The following is an 18,025-nucleotide window of genomic DNA, read 5'->3' on the forward strand; positions in this document are numbered from 1 at the left end:
CAGCTCAGGCCCCTGGGCCACCCCCTAACAATGCCCCTGAATTGAACTTGGACAAACACGAGGTACCTGGTCAGAGCAACTGCAACCGTTCCCACATAGGAACTTGGTCACCACAGTCTCTTAACCAAGATATGTTGCAACTTAAGAATATAGGAACAGACCGCTGGATCAGGCCAATCAGGGCTGGCCCCAGGCATGCCGGGGCCCTTGGGCACCAGCCTGCCCTGAGCCCTGGCACCCACACACATTTACGCCCCACCTACCTACCTATGTACCAGGCGGATGGAGGAGTGGGAGGTTGGGTGAGCGAGCTAGTGGGCGGGGGTGGGATGGCAGGCGAGCGAGCAGTGGGGGGGCAGGATGGAAGGATGGTGAGTGAGCAGGGGGGGCAGGATGATGGGACGGTGAGCGGGGATGGGTGGGAGAGCAGGCAGAGGGAGGGCAAGCAGGCAGGGGAGGGGGAGTGAGGGAGCCAGCGGGTGTGGAGGGCGAGCAAGGGAGCGAGCAAGGGAGCGAGCAAGCGAGGAGGCATGGGCGGGCTGGCGAGTGGATGGGCAGCTCCCTCCCTGCGATCCGCAGCAGGCAGCCTGCCGCAGAATGGGAGCACTACTCCCCCACCATAACGAGGGGCCCTTGTGGGAAGCAGGGCCCTCGGCCAGGGCCCTACCTGGCCACCCTTTGGAGCCAGCCTTGAGGCCAATGCCCCATCTAGCCTAGCATCCTGTTATCACAGTGGCCAGCCAGGTGCCTATGGGAAGCCCAAAAGCAGGATCTGAGTGCAATAGCCCTCTCCCCCATCTTGTGATTCCCAGCAGCTGGTATTAGGGGCATACTGCCTCTCGCAGTGGAGGTAGAACTCCTATTATTAGTCACAGTATTATTGCCAGTTTGGCAACTGAGCCAGGCACTCTCTGAATCCCAGATATTCCTGAGGTTTGCTTGCTGAGGCTGAGTAGCCAAGAGAGCTTAAGCATGCTGCAGCCCAGTTATAAGTAGAGACGAGAAGTTATTGACTAGCTAACAACTGTTATCTTCCAAATAAAACACTTCTTACCAGTATAATAAACATTTTATGTGGCTTTATTTATGCAAAATCCTTTGAAATTCTTTGATGAAAGATGTTCTGCAAATCCTTTTTTTTAAAATGCTTATAGTAATATAAAAATCATCATTTGTCCTCTTTTCGCTCTGGAATATCAGAACTCTGATAATGGAGTACATGTTAATTTCTCTCCTAAATATTGCAGTAAATGTACCATCCGCTCAACCTTGCAGCTGCCTGTATGCTGGTGTTGCTGGCATTTCGTGAAAATGTTTTATGCCAACAGGTCTGTGCAGCTGTTTAACATTTTTTGTGTAACCAGTCATTTTAATGATTGTTCTGTATTGCTTTTAAATGATTTTTTTATGTTGCTGTACACCTCCCTGATGATTTGTAGCTTTGCACAGACCATGGACCGCAAGAAAGACAAATAATTGGGTGTTAGAACAAATTAAACCAGAACTATTGTTAGAAGCTAAAATGATGAAACTGAAGTTATAATGCTTTGGATGCATCATGAGAAGACATGATTCACTAGAAAAGACAATAATGCTGGGAAAAACAGAAGGGAGTAGAAAAAGAAGAAGACCAAACAAGAGATGGATTGATTCCATAAAGGAAGCCACAGACCTGAACTTACAGGATCTGAACGGGGTGGTTTATAACAGGTGCTATTGGAGGTTGCTGATTCATAGGATTGCCATAAGTTGTAGTCGACCTGAAGGCACATAACAGCAGCAACAACAACAGTATACAAATACTTGTAAATGAAATAATAAATAAAACTAAATGAATGAAAAGGTATTAGAGCAGAATATCACATTTCCAAAATATAGGCACTTTCTGTTTAAAGAAGGGCATAATGGTTCTGATACAAACCCCAGTAGAGAGTTTGGATTGTGAGTCAGGCTCTCAGGTTACCTTACATCTCCTCACATATTTGAAGATATACAAATTGAAGGCAGAATTGTGTCTGCCTTCATGCATACTTCTGGGTGACTCTCCAGTGCTTTTGAGGTGTGAATGAGGGTGGGGGGGGGAAGAATGCTGCAAATCCTCATTCCTAAGATCCTGCAGTCCTCTTTCTTAAGAACTGCAAATAGGATTTGAGATGAATAACAAGGAGACCACCAGTGTCATTCAATGGATTTGATAATAACCACCTGATAACAACAGCCTTCAGTCCACAAGGATGGACTCTACTCAGAAGGAGGTTTCTATCTCCAGGTCAAAGTCTTTCTGTGCCTTGCCATCCCAGATTTGCAAAGGCCAGTCTAAGTGGCTTTTCTTTTCTTTTTTGAGGCACAAAAACAGGTCAGAGATTGGGGTGGGGGGCTCATGGTTATAAAGTAAAAAGATGTGTCTTTTTGTGGCCAAGAAAAAGTAATCCTAGAAAAACACATGACAGGCGCAGTATTTATATCAGTTCTTGTGAATGACATGGCTGCCTTCTTGATTCCTGTCATTCTGATTTTTGTTGTTGTTAACAAGCTGATGTTTCCAAAACAGCTGCTTTTTTCTTAGTTATTCCATTATGACCAGCTGGCTGTGCTGGAGATAGCTTTTAATTATTCACTAAGTCCCTAATGAATAATTTTCTATTTCTTGCTGAATTAAAGATAAATTAAATCAAAGTCTCTGGACAGAGGATCAGTGAACCAGCTATGTAGCCTTTTGCCATTGCCATTAATAGACAGGGTTTTGCAAATAAAATATCCAAAACTTTGCCCTGCTTATTCCAGAAACAAGGAGTGTTATGAGCATATTGTTCTTCTCAAAGTAATTCAGAGAGTTGAACTTCCTTCAATAGCTGTTAATATCTTTTGATGTAATATTCCCTTCCATCAGCTCATATTTTTGCAAAGTGATGTGTCTTGCATTCATGGTTATTAAGAGCCAGCACTGAATTGCAGTAGGTGGCAGAAAATGGATGCAACAATTTAAAGTCTGGTATCATACATTGCCCTGATACATAACTCATAAATTTGGTGCAGCGCAGGAGTGAGTCCCAAGCCCTGATTGTCAGAGCTGAGTTTTAGGCTTTCAGCATCTTTTCCCCTCTGCAGAGGTGGGGGACCTATTAGGATGGTTTGTCCATGGATACTGATGGATCCAGTTGATTTCCAGATGGCTCTGGGGGATTTTCTTGCTGATATGACTGGCAATCCTGTTGAAGCCCTGGCTGATCTGTGGAATATGCAGATAGCCTAGGCTGTTGTTGAAATGATTGCTCCTGAGTGCCCTCTCCCGTTCTCTAGAGCCCGTTCTGCTCCTTGGTATACATCAGAGCTTAGGGCAATTAACAAGTTTGGAGACAGCTTCAACGCAAGTGGAGAAAAACTCCAGACAAATACAACCGAACACTGGTGAGTGTTCATTATTGAGCCTATTCAATAGCAGCGAAGGCAGTAAAGATGGGATGCTTTGCTGCCTCCTTTACATCCTCATTATGCCATCCAGCAGAGCTGTCCCAGGTTGTATGAGGTGTTTTACACTCTAGCCCACAGGATGTGGTGGAAGCAACAGTGGCTTGCTGTGACTTGTTTGCAAAGCATTCTGAGGATAAACTCACATCAGCTAGGACTTTGACTCACAGTTGTAGAGGTGTCCAGAACACTTGTCTTGCACTGTTGCGTTGGATGAGTTTTAATTAGTAAGGCTCGAGGACATGGACAAGGTGCTTGGTTCAGTCCGAGCAACCACCTGTACTCTTCTCTGTTGACCTTCGTGGCTGATAAAAATTAGCAGAGAGGGGATAGCTATCTGGACCAGGGAGATAATTAATGTCTCCCTGCCTGTTTAAAGGAGGCAGTGGTTAGACTGCAACCTTAAGGTATTTATTTATTTATTTATTTATTTATTTTAAAAGTTTATATCCTCCTTCAGTTCCAAGGAATTCTAAGCGGCAAACAATAGCATAATAAAACAACATAGTACAGTATAACATACCAAACAAGTTATAAAACATTATAAGAAATATACAGTATATCACACATTACAATTCAAAAGCTAACCGAAATAAAAAGGTCTTAACTTGGCGACGGAAACTAAACAGAGAAGGGGAAGAACGAATTTCCTGGGGAAGAGCATTCCAAAGAGTTGGTGTCCCCACTGAGAACAGTTTATTCCTAATGCCCGTCTGGTGAATTTGGGAAAAGGAGGGAATATTAAGACCAGGGTCTAAAGAAGATCTTAAAGGACGTGCCGGTTCATAAAATGACAAACGATTTGATAGATAACTAGGACCTGAGCCCGATAAAGCTTTAAACGTTAAAACCAGGATTTTAAACTGAACTCGATAGGAGATTGGAAGCCAGTGTAGTTGTTTTAAAAGCGGAGTAGTGTGAGCTCGGACGTCCGCCCCAGTTAGCATCCTAACAGCTGCTCTCTGAACCAATTTCAATTGGCGGAGTATTCTAAGGGGAAGACCTAAATAAAGTGAGTTACAATAATCTAGTTTTGACGTGACCAAGGCATGGGTAACCATGGTCAAGTCAGAAAGCTCCAAAAAAGGACGCAATTGGCGAACTAGCTTCAGGCGGGCGAAAGCGCTTCTAGAGATTGCAAGAACATGAGCCTCTAGAGTCAAGGCCGAGTCTAGGAAAACACCGAGACTACGGACTTGAGTCTTTAAAGAGAGTACAACTCCGTCTAATATCGGAACATTCCCTGTTTCCAACTTAGTTCGATGTCCAACCACCAGCACCTCTGTTTTATCTGGGTTTAGTTTAAGTTTATTCTGCGTCATCCAGGTCTTTACTGCTGTTAGACAATTGTTTAATGGGAGGATGGCATCTTTCGTATCCGGAGGAAAGGAAAAATAAAGCTGGGTATCATCAGCATATTGGTGAAATCGAATTCCAAACCTCCGGATGATCTCTCCTAGCGGTTTCATGTAGATGTTGAATAGCATCGGTGAAAACACCGAGCCTTGTGGAACTCCACATGATAACGGCCAGGGATCAGAACTAAAATTCCCAAGCAATACTCTCTGTGATCTGCCCTCCAAGAACGAGCGGAGCCACTGAAAAACAGTGCCTCGCAAGCCCATCTCGAAGAGGCGGTCTAGGAGGATTTTATGGTTGATCGTGTCGAACGCTGCAGAAAGATCGAGGAGAACTAGTAAGGACACATTCCCCTTGTCTAACTCTCTCCGAAGATCGTCTACTAAGGCCACCAATACAGTCTCAGTTCCATGACCTGGCCTAAAACCAGATTGAGATGAGTCAAAGTAATCCGTCAGCTCCAGAAAACTCTGGAGTTGCACGGCTACAACTCTCTCAATGATTTTACTTAAAAAAGGTAAGTTAGAAACAGGACGAAAACTGTCTAAACAGGAAGGGTTCAAGGAAGGCTTTTTTAATAATGGAATAACAATTGTTTCTTTTAAGCTTCCTGGAAGGTGACCTTGCTGGAGGGAGGCATTAATCAACTCACTGATCCAAATTGCGAGTCCCTTTCTGGACTGTTTTATAATCCAGGAAGGGCAAGGGTCAAGTAGACAAGTGGTAGGTCTCATCCCTTCCAAAAGGTTATTTATATCTGCTGGATGTACGATCTGAAAAGAGTCTAAGGTGGCAACGCAGACATGAGTGGCAGGGAGGGGGTTGGAAATTATAATATTCTTAGTGTCAAGGTCGAAACGGATCTGAGCAATTTTAGTACTAAAGTACGTGGCTAGTTCTTGGCAACGAGAAGCAGAATTATCAGGATTCGGCTTATGCTGGTCTTGGTTAAGTAAATTCTTAACCACCCGGAAGAGTTCTTTTGGTCGGCCATCAGCAGATGCAATGGTGGCCGAGAAAAAGGTTCTTTGAGCCGTAATTCTAGATGGGTAGATGGGTAGATGGGTAGGATACTCTCCCTGACACAGAATTTTTTTTCAAAATAGGCCCCTTCTGGCAAGAAGGGCGGGATATAAATTTAATAAATAAATATTGGCCAGTAACCAGTCTCCTCTTTTGGGGCAAAGTTCTTGAGTGCAGATCCAAGTTCTCTTGGATGAAACTGATTTTCTGGATCCATTTCAATCATGGTTTAGGCCTGGTTTTGGCACAGAAACTGTCTTGGTCACCCTGTATGATGACCTATATCAGGAAAGGGGGGAGCGTTCCCTGTTATTTTTCCTTGATCTCTCAGTGGCTTTCAATACCATTGACCATGGTATTCTTCTGGAGCGGCATCCAAGTTGGAGGTAGGTGGCACTGCTTTGCAGTGGTTCCAGTCCTACTTGCATGGTTGTTCTCAGAGGGTGGTGCTTGGGGAATGCTGTTCAGTCCAGTAGAACCTTCAGTGTGTAGTTCCGGAGATGTTTAATATCTACATGAAACTGCTGAGTAGGGTCATCTGGCGTTTGTTGTCAGCAATATGCTGATGACATACAGCTCTGCTTCTCCTTTACATCTGCAAGCATGGCAGTCGATGTGCTAAATTGGTGTCTTGCTTCAATAGTGGACTGGATGAAAGCCAATAAACTGAAACTTAATCCAGACAAGACTGAGGCATTGTTAGTGGGTGGCTCTCTAGACTGGATGGATGAGTTGTAGAGCACTCTGGGTGGGGTTAACTCACCTTGAAGGAGCAGATATGTAGCTTGGGGTACTCCTGGATCCATTATTGTCACTTGAGGCTCAACTAGTGGCTCAGCTGGACAGGGACAACCTAATCTCTGTTGTCTATGCTCCGGTAACCTCTAGGTTAGACTACTGCAATGCGTTATATATACGTGGGGCTGCCTCTGAAGTCATTTTGGAAACTCCAGCTAGTGTAGTATTCAGCAGCCAGATTGTTGACCGGGGTAAGTCAGTCTGCACATATTACACCAATTCTGGCACAACTGCACTGGCTACCAGTTAGTTTTCGTGCTCAATTTAAAGTACTGGTTTTGACCTATAAAGCCTTATGCGGTGCAGGACCTCAATATCTTAAGCACTGCCTCTTTCTTTATGAACTGACCTAGTCCCTGCATTTGTCATCAGAAGCCCCTCTTCATGTGCTCCCTCCATGGGAGGCTCAGAGGTTGGCAACACGAGAATGGGCCTTTTTAATGGTAGCCCCCCAGCTGTGGAATGCTCTCCTCAGGGAGGCATGCCTAGCACCTTCTTTATCCATCTTTAGGTACCGCGTAGACCTTCCTTTTCACTCGGATTTTGGCCCTTGATGTGTGCTGTCTTAGTTTAGGATTTTTGGGGGGAGGGGATTAAGTTTTTACATTGTATGTGTGAAGAAAGCCTGAGCTGGCATGTTAAGATGGCTTTGCCCTAAAGGATTCAGGGAATCCATCTTGTGTTAGTCTGATGAGTAAATTCTGAGATGCAGCCAGCCTCCTGAGAAAAGCCGTTTGTACCATCTTCTGTAGTTAATTGACAAAGTGAGCTCATTGCTTGCACCTGTGTTATCATTAATAACCAGGCTTCTTTGAGGCTGTACCTGTCCCGTTAATTAGTTTCACATGCCTATGCTATGACCGTTCTCTCATAGACCCAGACTTGAAGCTTCTATTCAGGCCAACTTTCTGTTTGGTTATGGCCATCCGAGGCCCTCAAACCTTCCATCAGTTGTATCCCTTGATTGGTCATATTCCCTCAGGACCAGAATGTTCTGTCCAATTGTTAATTTTGATTGGCTTTGGGATCTGCTCCTTGTTGCTAGGCTGATCCCATAAAAGTACTTTGAACTCTTTTGTTCATTGCTCCCTGCCTTCTGTTCCTGTCCTGATTCACATACTGTCCCGTCCAGAGCCGGAACTACAAGGTGTAGACGCAGGGGCAATTAAATCTCATTTTATTAAAGTAATGGATACATCAAAGGCATTGCGCTTCATAGATTCAAGTAGGGATGGTGGCTGTGTCAAACTGTCCCGTCCAGAGCCAGAACTACGAGGCGGAGACACGGGTGCAATTAAATCTCGTTTTATTAAAGTAATGGATACATCAAAGGCATTGCGCTTCATAGAAAAATCTGCACTAACTCACTAAAGTCTCTAACTACACTCTAGACATGCTCTGTGGCGTATGAAGGAAGTTGACACAGCAGCTCCCCACTGTAAGCGGCAAGCTTAAGTAGGGAACGTTTTCGATCGTAATCTCTGACTCCTTCGCAAGTCCTGTCTCTGCCCTGTCCGTTTCTCGCAGCGGCGGGAGCAAGGTGACGGGGGGCATGTCTCTAACAGCTCATCGGAAGACACCTGCTCCTGAGTCACGGATTTGAGGTCAGGGGGCTGCGTCACATGGTGGCATCCTGGGAACTGCTTGGTAAGGGAGGAGTTGGCACTTTTGCTGGAGCTTCCCCCAACAGGTCCTCAGCAGCAACTGGGGGTGGCGCGCTCTCCTCCTTGGAGATCACGCCATCCGTGGGAACTGGCTGGAATTCAGGCTCGCTTCCCCCCCAAGGTCTCACTCAGACTCAACAACTCCCAAGTCTTCTATGTCTCCTGGCAGCGGAGGCGCCTGAAACTCATGCCTCCCCCCTTCCTGTCCCTTCTGGGACAGCTGAGACTCAACATCATCCCCCCTCCATGCATTAACCCTTCCCACCCCGAGGTCTGGGTTTTGCAGGGTAAGCCTCATGGAATTCTCTCACCAAAGTCGGGGCGTGCACGTCCTCCCGTTTCCCACGAACGTTCTGATGGATCGTAACCCTTCCAATGAATCAAGTACTGAAGGCGCCCGCCGCGTTTTCTCGAATCCAATATCTGTTCCACGTCATACTCCTCCTCCCCATCTACCAACAGTGGCGGAGCGGGCTAGACCCGCGGGCGGTGAGGGTTGGGAGGGGCATCCTTTTTCAGTAACGCCCGGTGAAAGACTGGGTGCATCTTGAAAGTGGAAGGCAATTTTAGTCTGTGAGCCACGGGGTTAATCTGCGCCTCCACCTCGAAAGGCCCTGCACACCGATCCTGCAACTTACGACACTGCCCAGGCATAGGTAAATAACGTGTAGACACCCACACCTTGTCTCCCGCTTGAATGAGGGCTCCCTCTTGCCGATGCTGGTCAGCTGCGCGTTTGTAATCCGCCTTGGCTCATTCCAGTTGTTCCTGGAGTAGCTGTTGCATAGCATGAAGTTCTTGCAGGAAATGCTCAGCGGCTGGGACGGAGAGGTTATCCTTTGGGGCAGGGAACGCTTGAGGGTGGTAGCCAAAGTTGGCGAAGAAAGGAGTCTGTTGCGTGTGCGAATGCACAGCATTATTATAGGCAAATTCTGCTAAAGGCAGGTAGGACATCCAATTGTCCTGCTGGTAACCTGCGTAACAACGTAAATATTGTTCCAAAATTGCGTTCACCCTCTCGGTCTGCCCATCCGTTTGAGGATGATGAGTGGACGACAGTCTTAATTCACTTTGCAGTAATTTCCACAATGCTTACCAAAACGCGCGGTAAATTGTGTTCCCCGGTTGGAAACCAAGCTGTCTGGCAGTCCGTGCAGCTGGTACACATTTTGAACGTACAACTTGGCGGTGTCTTGAGTGTTTGGGAGCCGTGCGCATGGAATGAAGTGAGCCATTTTCAAGAAGGCATCAACTACCACCAAAACTGTGGTTTTCCCCTGAGAAGGGGGAAGATCTGTAATAAAATCCATAGTAATCATCCGCCAGGGTCCTGGTGGGGTAGGAAGGGGTTCCAACAGCCCCAACGGCTTCCCAGTGGCATGTTTGGCCCTCATGCAAGTGGGACAGGAGCAGACGTAATGCTCTATGTCCTTCTTCACCTTGGACCTCCAGAACTCCCGGGTGACAGATTGAATAGTCTTAAAGACCCCGAAGTGGCCTGCCGTGGGGGAGTCATGACACTGACATAGCACTCTGGCTCTCAGTTCACCTGGGGGCACACAAATAGCTTCTTGATGGTGCAGTATGTCATCCTTCCATGTTAAGTCCTTCTGATCTCTTTTGAGCTGCGCGCCCACTCCGACCCACTGCCCCTGTGCGAAAGGGTCCTGTTTTTGCACCTCACGCACTTCAGCCTCCCAGGAGTCTTGGCAGGCCCCAACCACTCCCCTCTCGGGGGGAATAATGTACTGTAACGGTCTTGGGGTGGGATCCCCCAGATACTCCGGTTTCCGGGACAAGGCGTCAGCCCCCTTATTCTGTACTTGGGATATATAATGGATTTTGAAATGGAACCGTGCAAAGAACTGAGCCCAGCGCACTTGCCATTGATTGAGTTTGCGGGCGGTGTGTAGACTGTTTAGATTATGATGGTCTTTGTGCACCTCAATTTCATGCTGCGCCCCTTCCAGATGGTGTCTCAAGGCTTCAAAGGCATCTCTAATGGCCAACAGCTCCTTTTCCCACACGGTGTAGTTTTGTTCAGAGTCGGTTAACTTTCTGGAAAAGTAGGCACAAGGTTTCAGGCCCCCCCCTTTCTGGGCAGGTTGCAAAAGGATGCCACCGATTGCTACGTCTGATGCATCTGTCTCTACCACAAAAGGGAGTGCCAGATCTGCATGTTGTAGAATGGGTTTGGTAGCAAACCTTCTCTTCAGGCTCTCGAAGGCCTCCTGGGCAGCTTCTGTCCAGCGGAAAGATCTTGAGCCCTTCAGGCAATCCGTGAGCGGCGCAGTCTGTTTGGAGTAATTGACTATGAACCGATGGTAATAATTGGCAAACCCCAAGAAGCGCTGCAAATCCTTCTTGGTCTTGGGGGGCTGCCACGTGAGAACGCAACGGACCTCTGGGTTCATTTCTACTCCTGCCGGAGAGACCCCAATACCCCAGAAAGTCCAAAGTGGTCAGGTCAAACCCACATTTTTCCAGCTTCACGTAAAGGTGGTGTTCCCGTAACTTCTGCAACACTGCATGCACATGTGCATCGTGTTCTTCTGGGGTATCTGAGTAAATCAAGATATCATCCAGGTACATGATCATAAAGTGGTCCACAAAGTCCCTGAAGATGTCATTCATGAAATTCTGGAAGACTCCAGCGGCCCCCGACAATCCGAATGGCATGACTAGGTACTCATACTGACCATAACTGGTCTTGAATGCAGTCTTCCACTCATCACCCTCCTTGATCTGCACCAAGTTATAAGCTCCTCTGAAGTCCAGTTTTGTGTAAATTTTGGCAGAACGCAGCCACTCTAGCATTTCCCTGATGAGCGGCAACAGGTAACTGTTGGGGATAGTGATCTGGTTGAGAGCTGTATAATCATTGCATGGACGGAGCTCCCCCCCTTTTCTTAACAAACAGCAGGGGTGCGCCAGCTGGGGACTGCGAAGGACGAATGAAGCCTTTCTTCAAGTTGGTGTCCAGAAACTCCCTTAGCGCTGCCAACTCTGGTTCGGATAGAGAGTAGATCCGCCTGGCGGGGATGCATGCCCCAGGCATCAAATCAATGGCACAATCATAGGGCCAGTGAGGAGGGAGTTGTTCCTCTTCCTTTTTGTCGAATACGTCCCGAAAGCCCCCATACTTGGCGGGCAAAGTTATCTCCCTTGGGGAAGGCACCCCTGCCAACACCTCCAGCTTCTCCTCAGGCTGGCAGTGTTGATGGCAGTACTTGGAGGTAAAAACCACCACAGCTTCATCTCAAAAGATTGTGGGGTTGTGCCGGACCAACCAAGGCATGCCCAGCACCACCGGAAAGTGAGGCAAGGACGTCACATAGAACGACAGGTCTTCCCGATGTCCAGGGACCATCACTTCTAAAGCCTCAGTCACTCGGGTTACTCCCCCGGACTTCAGAGGCCAGCCATCTATAGTTTCCACTGCCAACGGCTAACTCAGTTCTCGTGTGGGGATAGCGTGGTATCGTGCCAATTCTCGGTCCATGAAACAAGAAGATGCTCTGCTGTCAATCATAGCCTTGGCTGAGAAATTCTCGCCCGAGGGTAGGGTGATGCAAATGGGTAACAGGAGGGCACCTTGGGACAGAAGGGGTCGTGGCAGAGGCTCAGTGTCTGTGGCACCCCCCAACTCTCTAGCCTCTATGAGAGCTGGGATGTGAAGTTTTCCGGCGGCTGGGGTCTCCTGGTCTTGGCTGCACAGTTTCAAGCGAGGTGTCCCGGCTTCCCACAGTATAAGCACAAGCCTTCCCTCCGGTGCCTCTCCCTCTCCTCCTCCATCAACCGCGGTCTACCCCCCCAATCTGCATGGACTTCTCTCCCAAAAGAATAGGGACGCCCGGGTTGGGTACAGGACGCGCATGGGGCAGCAGAGCAGCAACCTAGGTCCAAGAGTGTTCCATCCGCCGTTCCAACTTCCTCCCTTCCAGACGGCTGTCTATCTGCAGGCTCAGTTGAATCAAACCCCTCAGGGTGTCGGTGTGTGTAGAACACGCCAGTTTGTCCAAAACTTCTGAACTCAGTCCATTTCTATAAAAGTACATCAAAGAGGGGTCGTTGTACTCTGTTTCTTGCGACAAGACGCGAAAAGCATTGGTGTACGCTCCCACGGACCCCTTTCCCTGTCTCAGGGTTCCTAGCTGGCAGGCTACTGTCTCCTTCCTCTGGGGGTCTCGGAACATCTCCCCCATCGCATTCTTACAGGCATCAAACTGTCGCAGTATCTGGTCGTTGCGAATCAGATACGGGGTGGCCCATTTGGCCGCTTCACCTTCCAGTAAACTGATGATGAACGCCACCTTCGCATCATCGGTCAGGAACTCAGCTCTGCGCACCTGAATGTACAACTCACATTGGGCTAGAAATGTCGCAAACTGTTCACTCTGGCCCCTGTATTGAAAGGGGAATCCCACCAGAGATGTGACAAGGGCTGCCGCCACCCCTGGCAGCACAGCCTGAACTTGGGCAATCAAGGCTCGGAGATTCTGGTTATCCGCTTGCAAGGCTTGCGTCGTGGTTCTGAGGTTCTGGTTCTTGGTTTGCAGGGGTTGCGTAGTTGCTCGGAGGTTCTGGATCTCGGTATACAAGGTTTCCATGGTTATGGGTATTCCCCCATTTGTTCCGTCTAGGTCCATGTCATCCATCATGGGAACAGATTCGAGTAGGGATGGTGGCTGTGTCAAACTGTCCCGTCCAGAGCCGGAACTACGAGGCGGAGACGCGGGTGCAATTAAATCTTGTTTTATTAAAGTAATGGATACATCAAAGGCATTGCGCTTCATAGAAAAATCTGCACTAACTCACTAAAATCTCTAACTACACTCTAGACATGCTCTGCGGCGTATGATGGAAGTTGACACAGCAGCTCCCCACTGTAAGCGGCAAGCTTAAGTAGGGAACGTTTTCAATCGTAATCTCTGACTCCTTTGCAAGTCCTGTCTCTGCCCTGTTCGTTTCTCGCAGCGGCGGGAGCAAGGTGACGGGGGGCATGTCTCTAACAGCTCATCGGAAGACACCTGCTCCTGAGTAACAGATTCGAGGTCAGGGGGCTGCCTCACACTGGTGGCATCCTGGGAACTGCTTGGTAAGGGAGGAGTTGGCACTTTTGCTGGAGCTTCCCCCAACAGGTCCTCAGCAGCAACTGGGGGCAGCGCGCTTTTCTCCTTGGAGATCGCGCCATCCGTGGGACCTGGCTGGAATTCAGGCTTGCTTCCCTTCCCCCCCAAGGTCTCACTCAGACTCAACAACTCCCAAGTCTTCTATGTCTCCTGGCAGCGGAGGCGCCTGAAACTCATGCCTCCCCCCTTCCTGTCCCTTCTGTGAGGGCTGAGGCTCAAGACATGCATACTGAGGGGTGAGCTGAGAAGGAATCTATGCTATCCAAAAACACTGTCGCTTTGTATAGAGAGGTATAGCTAGAGTATATTTCAACCTATGGTTATTTCTCAACTGTCTTTGCAACTGAAGTTTTGTGTCTAAATATTTTGGGTGAACTGGCTTAAAGGATTTTTATGCTGCTCTTTTTATCTATTTGTACCTTTTGATGCACTGTTATACTTTTTATTTGCACTTTTAAAATTATGGGCAGAGACAATATTTGAAGCATAGTCTTTCTGACTTACATTTCAGTATTTTTTAAAGTGTTTTAAATTGTTTTTAAAAGATGTGTTTTAAACTTGTATATTTATTTTTAATGTTTTTAGTTACTGTAAACTGCCCATAGCTTCGGCTATGGGGCGGTATACAAATACAATAAATAAATAAATAAATAAGCGATCTCTATTTACAACCCATGTGTGTTGTTGCAGTGAAACTCAGCTTTAAAATGAGTTCCTAGAATGCCTGTGGTTACAGAGCTACTGGTTAAGCTTTTTGGGCTTGAGGCTCCAAGGAAAGAGAGCAGAGCCTTAGCTTTTGCTCCTTTGGAATCCTAAGCAAGTCTTCTAAGGAGGCTTCCCTGATAGCCCTTTTTTCCTGGTAAAGGGTGATGGCAGCCTATCTGAGAGGGCTGGTCTGTGGCTTTTTGACTAGTTCTGGTCAGTTGGCACCTGCGGGTGCATAATCACAATCATAATGACAGTATGTTTTAAATTTGTTTTATATTGCATGTTTTTAATCTGTTTTATCTTGTATGTTTTTTAATCTGTTGTATGTTGCCTAGAGACCATTGGGTATGAGGTGACTAACAAACGAAATAAGTATTCATTTGGCACTTTCACATTTTTTTTTAGCAGGTGGATCACATGAGTCAGCCCTTCTCTCAGGCCATTTTTTCACATTAAATGTTGTATGTGTGGTTGGTTCCACTCTGCTGCCCCGTCATATGAACAGCCTATGCACCTGGGGCATATCGGAATCAGCCCAAAATGTAGTGTAATGATGGGGAACCTGTGGTCCTCCAGGTGATGTTGGACTACAGCTTCCATCATCCCTGACTATTAGCCATACTTGCTGGGGCTGAAGGGAGTTGGAGTCCAACATCACCTGGAAGGTCACCAGTTCCCTTTCCCTGCTTTATGGGAATTGGTGTGTGCATTAATTTATCATTTCTGACGGGGCTGTGGTCTCTGAAGAAGATCTTAATACAGCACCAAGCTAAATGCTGTATTGCTGATTACCAGGTTTGTCTCGCATTCTTAGCCAATAAACCCTATACTGTAGTGAATTGAATGGAAAAATCTGATATCCGAGCTGGCAAACAGAAAATGACAATGATAAGGTTTGTCTTTTGCCTGAAGGAAATTAGAACAAATGTATGAGATTGTGATGGCAGCAGTTCCAGTGCAGTCAGAGCAATGAGGAATGAATGCCCTCACAGCACTGACTCGCTTGTAAGAATGAAAGACATCCATATTTAAGCAGCTGTAGAACAGTAGTAGAATGAAGGCTAAATGATTGTTCTGTCATTGCCATTCTTGTGGTCCTTTGCAATTTGCTTTCCCCGATAATAATGGTTTTGGTCCAGTATATAATTCCACATATTATGTTTTTGGTGCAAGGACGAGTTCTGATGAGAAATGAAGGTATCTGATCAGCCACAGGAAATATGTGACACAATGCAAGATAGAACACTGTAATCTTTTTTTCCCATGTGGTATGATGGAAAAATTGAAACTGAATCTGCCAGAAACAAGAGGTAGAAATTGAATTTATACCAATGTAAGCTTGTTAATCTGCTGTCTAACTACCCCCTTCCCTATTCCCCATGTATTTAATATAATGCAGATCTGCATAGCTGGGGTGGGGAACCTGTGATCTTCCTGATGTTGGATTGCAACTCCCATCATAACTGGTCAGTGGCCATACTGGCTGGCACTGATGGTAGTTAGTCTAACAGCATCTGGTGGGCTGCAGGTTCCCCATCCCTTCTGTATAGGACTATAGTGCTGAGCCTGAAACCAACACAAATAATCAATTCATTCAATTTCTTGAGGATCCTCCACATACAGCATAGTTATGTAGTCTTATCTCTGAACTGAATGCATTTAGATTTGTACCCTGCTTTTGAACAGGAACCCTCAAAGCAGCTCAAAATATTCATTAGTATACAATTCCATTATTAAACTTTAAAAGTAAAAAAGATATAAAATAATTTCATGAGGAGAAATGAGGGAAAGGTAGTTGGGAGAATAGAAGAACAGGTTAAAAAAATAATTTTAGCAACATACAACAAAGCATGGATAACGGCAGCAAACATGTAATGGTGTCTAAGACTGCCTCTCCCTCCTTTCTTGGCAGTTGGCCTTATGTGAAAGTAAAGAATATATGCTGCTATCACCAAGCCTTCATTTTGATGTTTGTGGTCTTTTTGCACACACACGTGCACACACTGATATTTCATATTACCTTGGGCCCTCACTGACAGTCCGCAGTGATTATTGCCCTATCTTCTTTCCTGTCTGAACAGTTCCTTTATCTCTCCAATAAAAGATATCTGCTTTCTGAATATACTTTTAGAAGAACTACCTTGAAAGAATTATTTTGCCACTCCATTGAAACAGTCCTTGTCACTAATATTATTTTGAAAGGAAAGCCCATTCTTGTTTTTGTTCTGTTAACTGCCCTTAGATGCTCACAAGTAAGGAATAACCTTTAGGAGAAAAGACAAAACCAGTAAATTCAGAGTGGCTGTAAGAAAAATTATAAAATAGCATGCCAGTTGTAAGGCTCACCAATGTATTATGCAGAAGTTTTTTTAAAAATCTGACTAGCTTCTAAAATATGGTTTGCCTTTTGAACCTCAACGAGAATAGAAAAAGTAAAATAAAATTATTAGGGTAATATCTTTATTAGGCCAACCAAAATATCACAAAATAGTGTGCAAGCTAAACAGACGAAGGCAGGGAAGGAAACAAGTTGGCTGAGGTAAAGCCATGAAGCGGCATCTGGTCCAGTAGTGTAATGGCAAATTGAGAAGCGCAGGGTCCCTTTGGGAGTCATGCCACACCTCCCACTGCCATACCCCCTTCTAAGATTATAACACTAACACTCATGGGGGCCTGCATAACTGACTTGGAAAACTACAGCAATAAAGAAAAAAAACTATGATATTATATGGAAGGTTCACCCTCTCATCTCAGTCCTCATGGACGGATCCCTTCCTATTTGATTAATCAGCGCACATAATCAACCCCCTTACACATTCCCTTAGCCCCAGAATTACCCATCGGCCTTCCATAAGGTCATCATCTCTTCCCCCCCCCCCGAAACAACACTCACCAGCCAAGTACTGTGGCCTGCAAGTACTTCATAACCTGCATTTTTGTAATGTATTGTCTACACTGACTGGCAGCAGCAATCCAGGGTTTCAGGTAGGAGTCTCTACCAACCCTACCTGGAGATGCCAGGAATTCAACCTGGGATCTTCTGCATGGAAAGATGCTCTGCCACTGAGCTACGGCCCTTCCCCATTGAAAGCCTATTTTCCTCAAGGAATTTTTTAAAAAGCATATTGTGGTTTTAGAAGTTCATTTATTTGAAAGATCCTTCCATGCCTTCTCCACCCTAAGGTTATGTACCTAGAATAATAAAATGATCTCAGCTCACATGAATAATGTAACTATAATTCTTTAACTATCACTCTTCTTATCTCTAATCTTGTCATACAATCCAGTCAAAGAAATTAACAACCTATTTTGTCAAGATAAATCTGCTATAGTGTCGTGTAACCCAACCATTTGCATATTTATTATTTGATTTATATCCCACCCTTCCTCCCAGCAGGAGCCCAGGGCGGCAAACAAAAGCACTAAAAACTTTAAAACATCATAAAAACAAACTTTAAAACACATTAAAACAAAGCATCTTTAAAAATGTTTCTTAAAAAAAGCTTTCAAAACATCTTTACTCATAAGCAATCCCCACTGCGATCAATGAAGCTTATTCCCAAGTACACCAAGTTAGCTTTAACATGTTGATGTTGCTGCCTTCCTAGTTGAGAAAATTGTTTTCTCCTTCGCTCCTCCTGCAGCAGCAGCATCCATTTCCCACAGGGAGCAGGTGAAGGCTGCAATGCAATACATGTCTACTCAGAAGTAAACTTCATTGTGTTTAGCCAAAGTTCATTAATGAGAGAGAGAGACGGGCCATTTTTTTCTGGGCAGAGTTTGACAGAGAAGGGAATATGTTGCTTTGAATAATCTGTCGCTCATAACAAACAGAGGCAAGAAGCACCCATTTTCCTTCTGCGTTTGCAAATT

At 45.9% G+C, this 18,025-nt stretch overlaps 1 protein-coding gene across 5 annotated transcripts in view; it reads left to right on the forward strand.

Annotated features, from left to right (window-relative positions):
• The window catches only part of HSPBAP1 (HSPB1 associated protein 1), an 89,319-nt gene that overhangs the window by 19,309 nt on the left and 51,985 nt on the right, over positions 1-18,025 (forward strand). Inside the window, exon 1 of one of the 5 annotated variants that reach the window (XM_061609113.1) lies at positions 15,395-15,462. The exons of the other annotated variants lie outside the window; for them this stretch is intronic. The gene's annotated coding sequence lies outside the window, so the exon portion shown is untranslated. Of the gene's footprint in view, positions 1-15,394; positions 15,463-18,025 lie in introns of those variants that run through there. 5 annotated transcript variants of the gene reach the window in all.

This window comes from Rhineura floridana, chromosome 2 (assembly GCF_030035675.1).
Source record: "Rhineura floridana isolate rRhiFlo1 chromosome 2, rRhiFlo1.hap2, whole genome shotgun sequence".
Taxonomy (NCBI): Eukaryota; Metazoa; Chordata; class Lepidosauria; order Squamata; family Rhineuridae; genus Rhineura; species Rhineura floridana.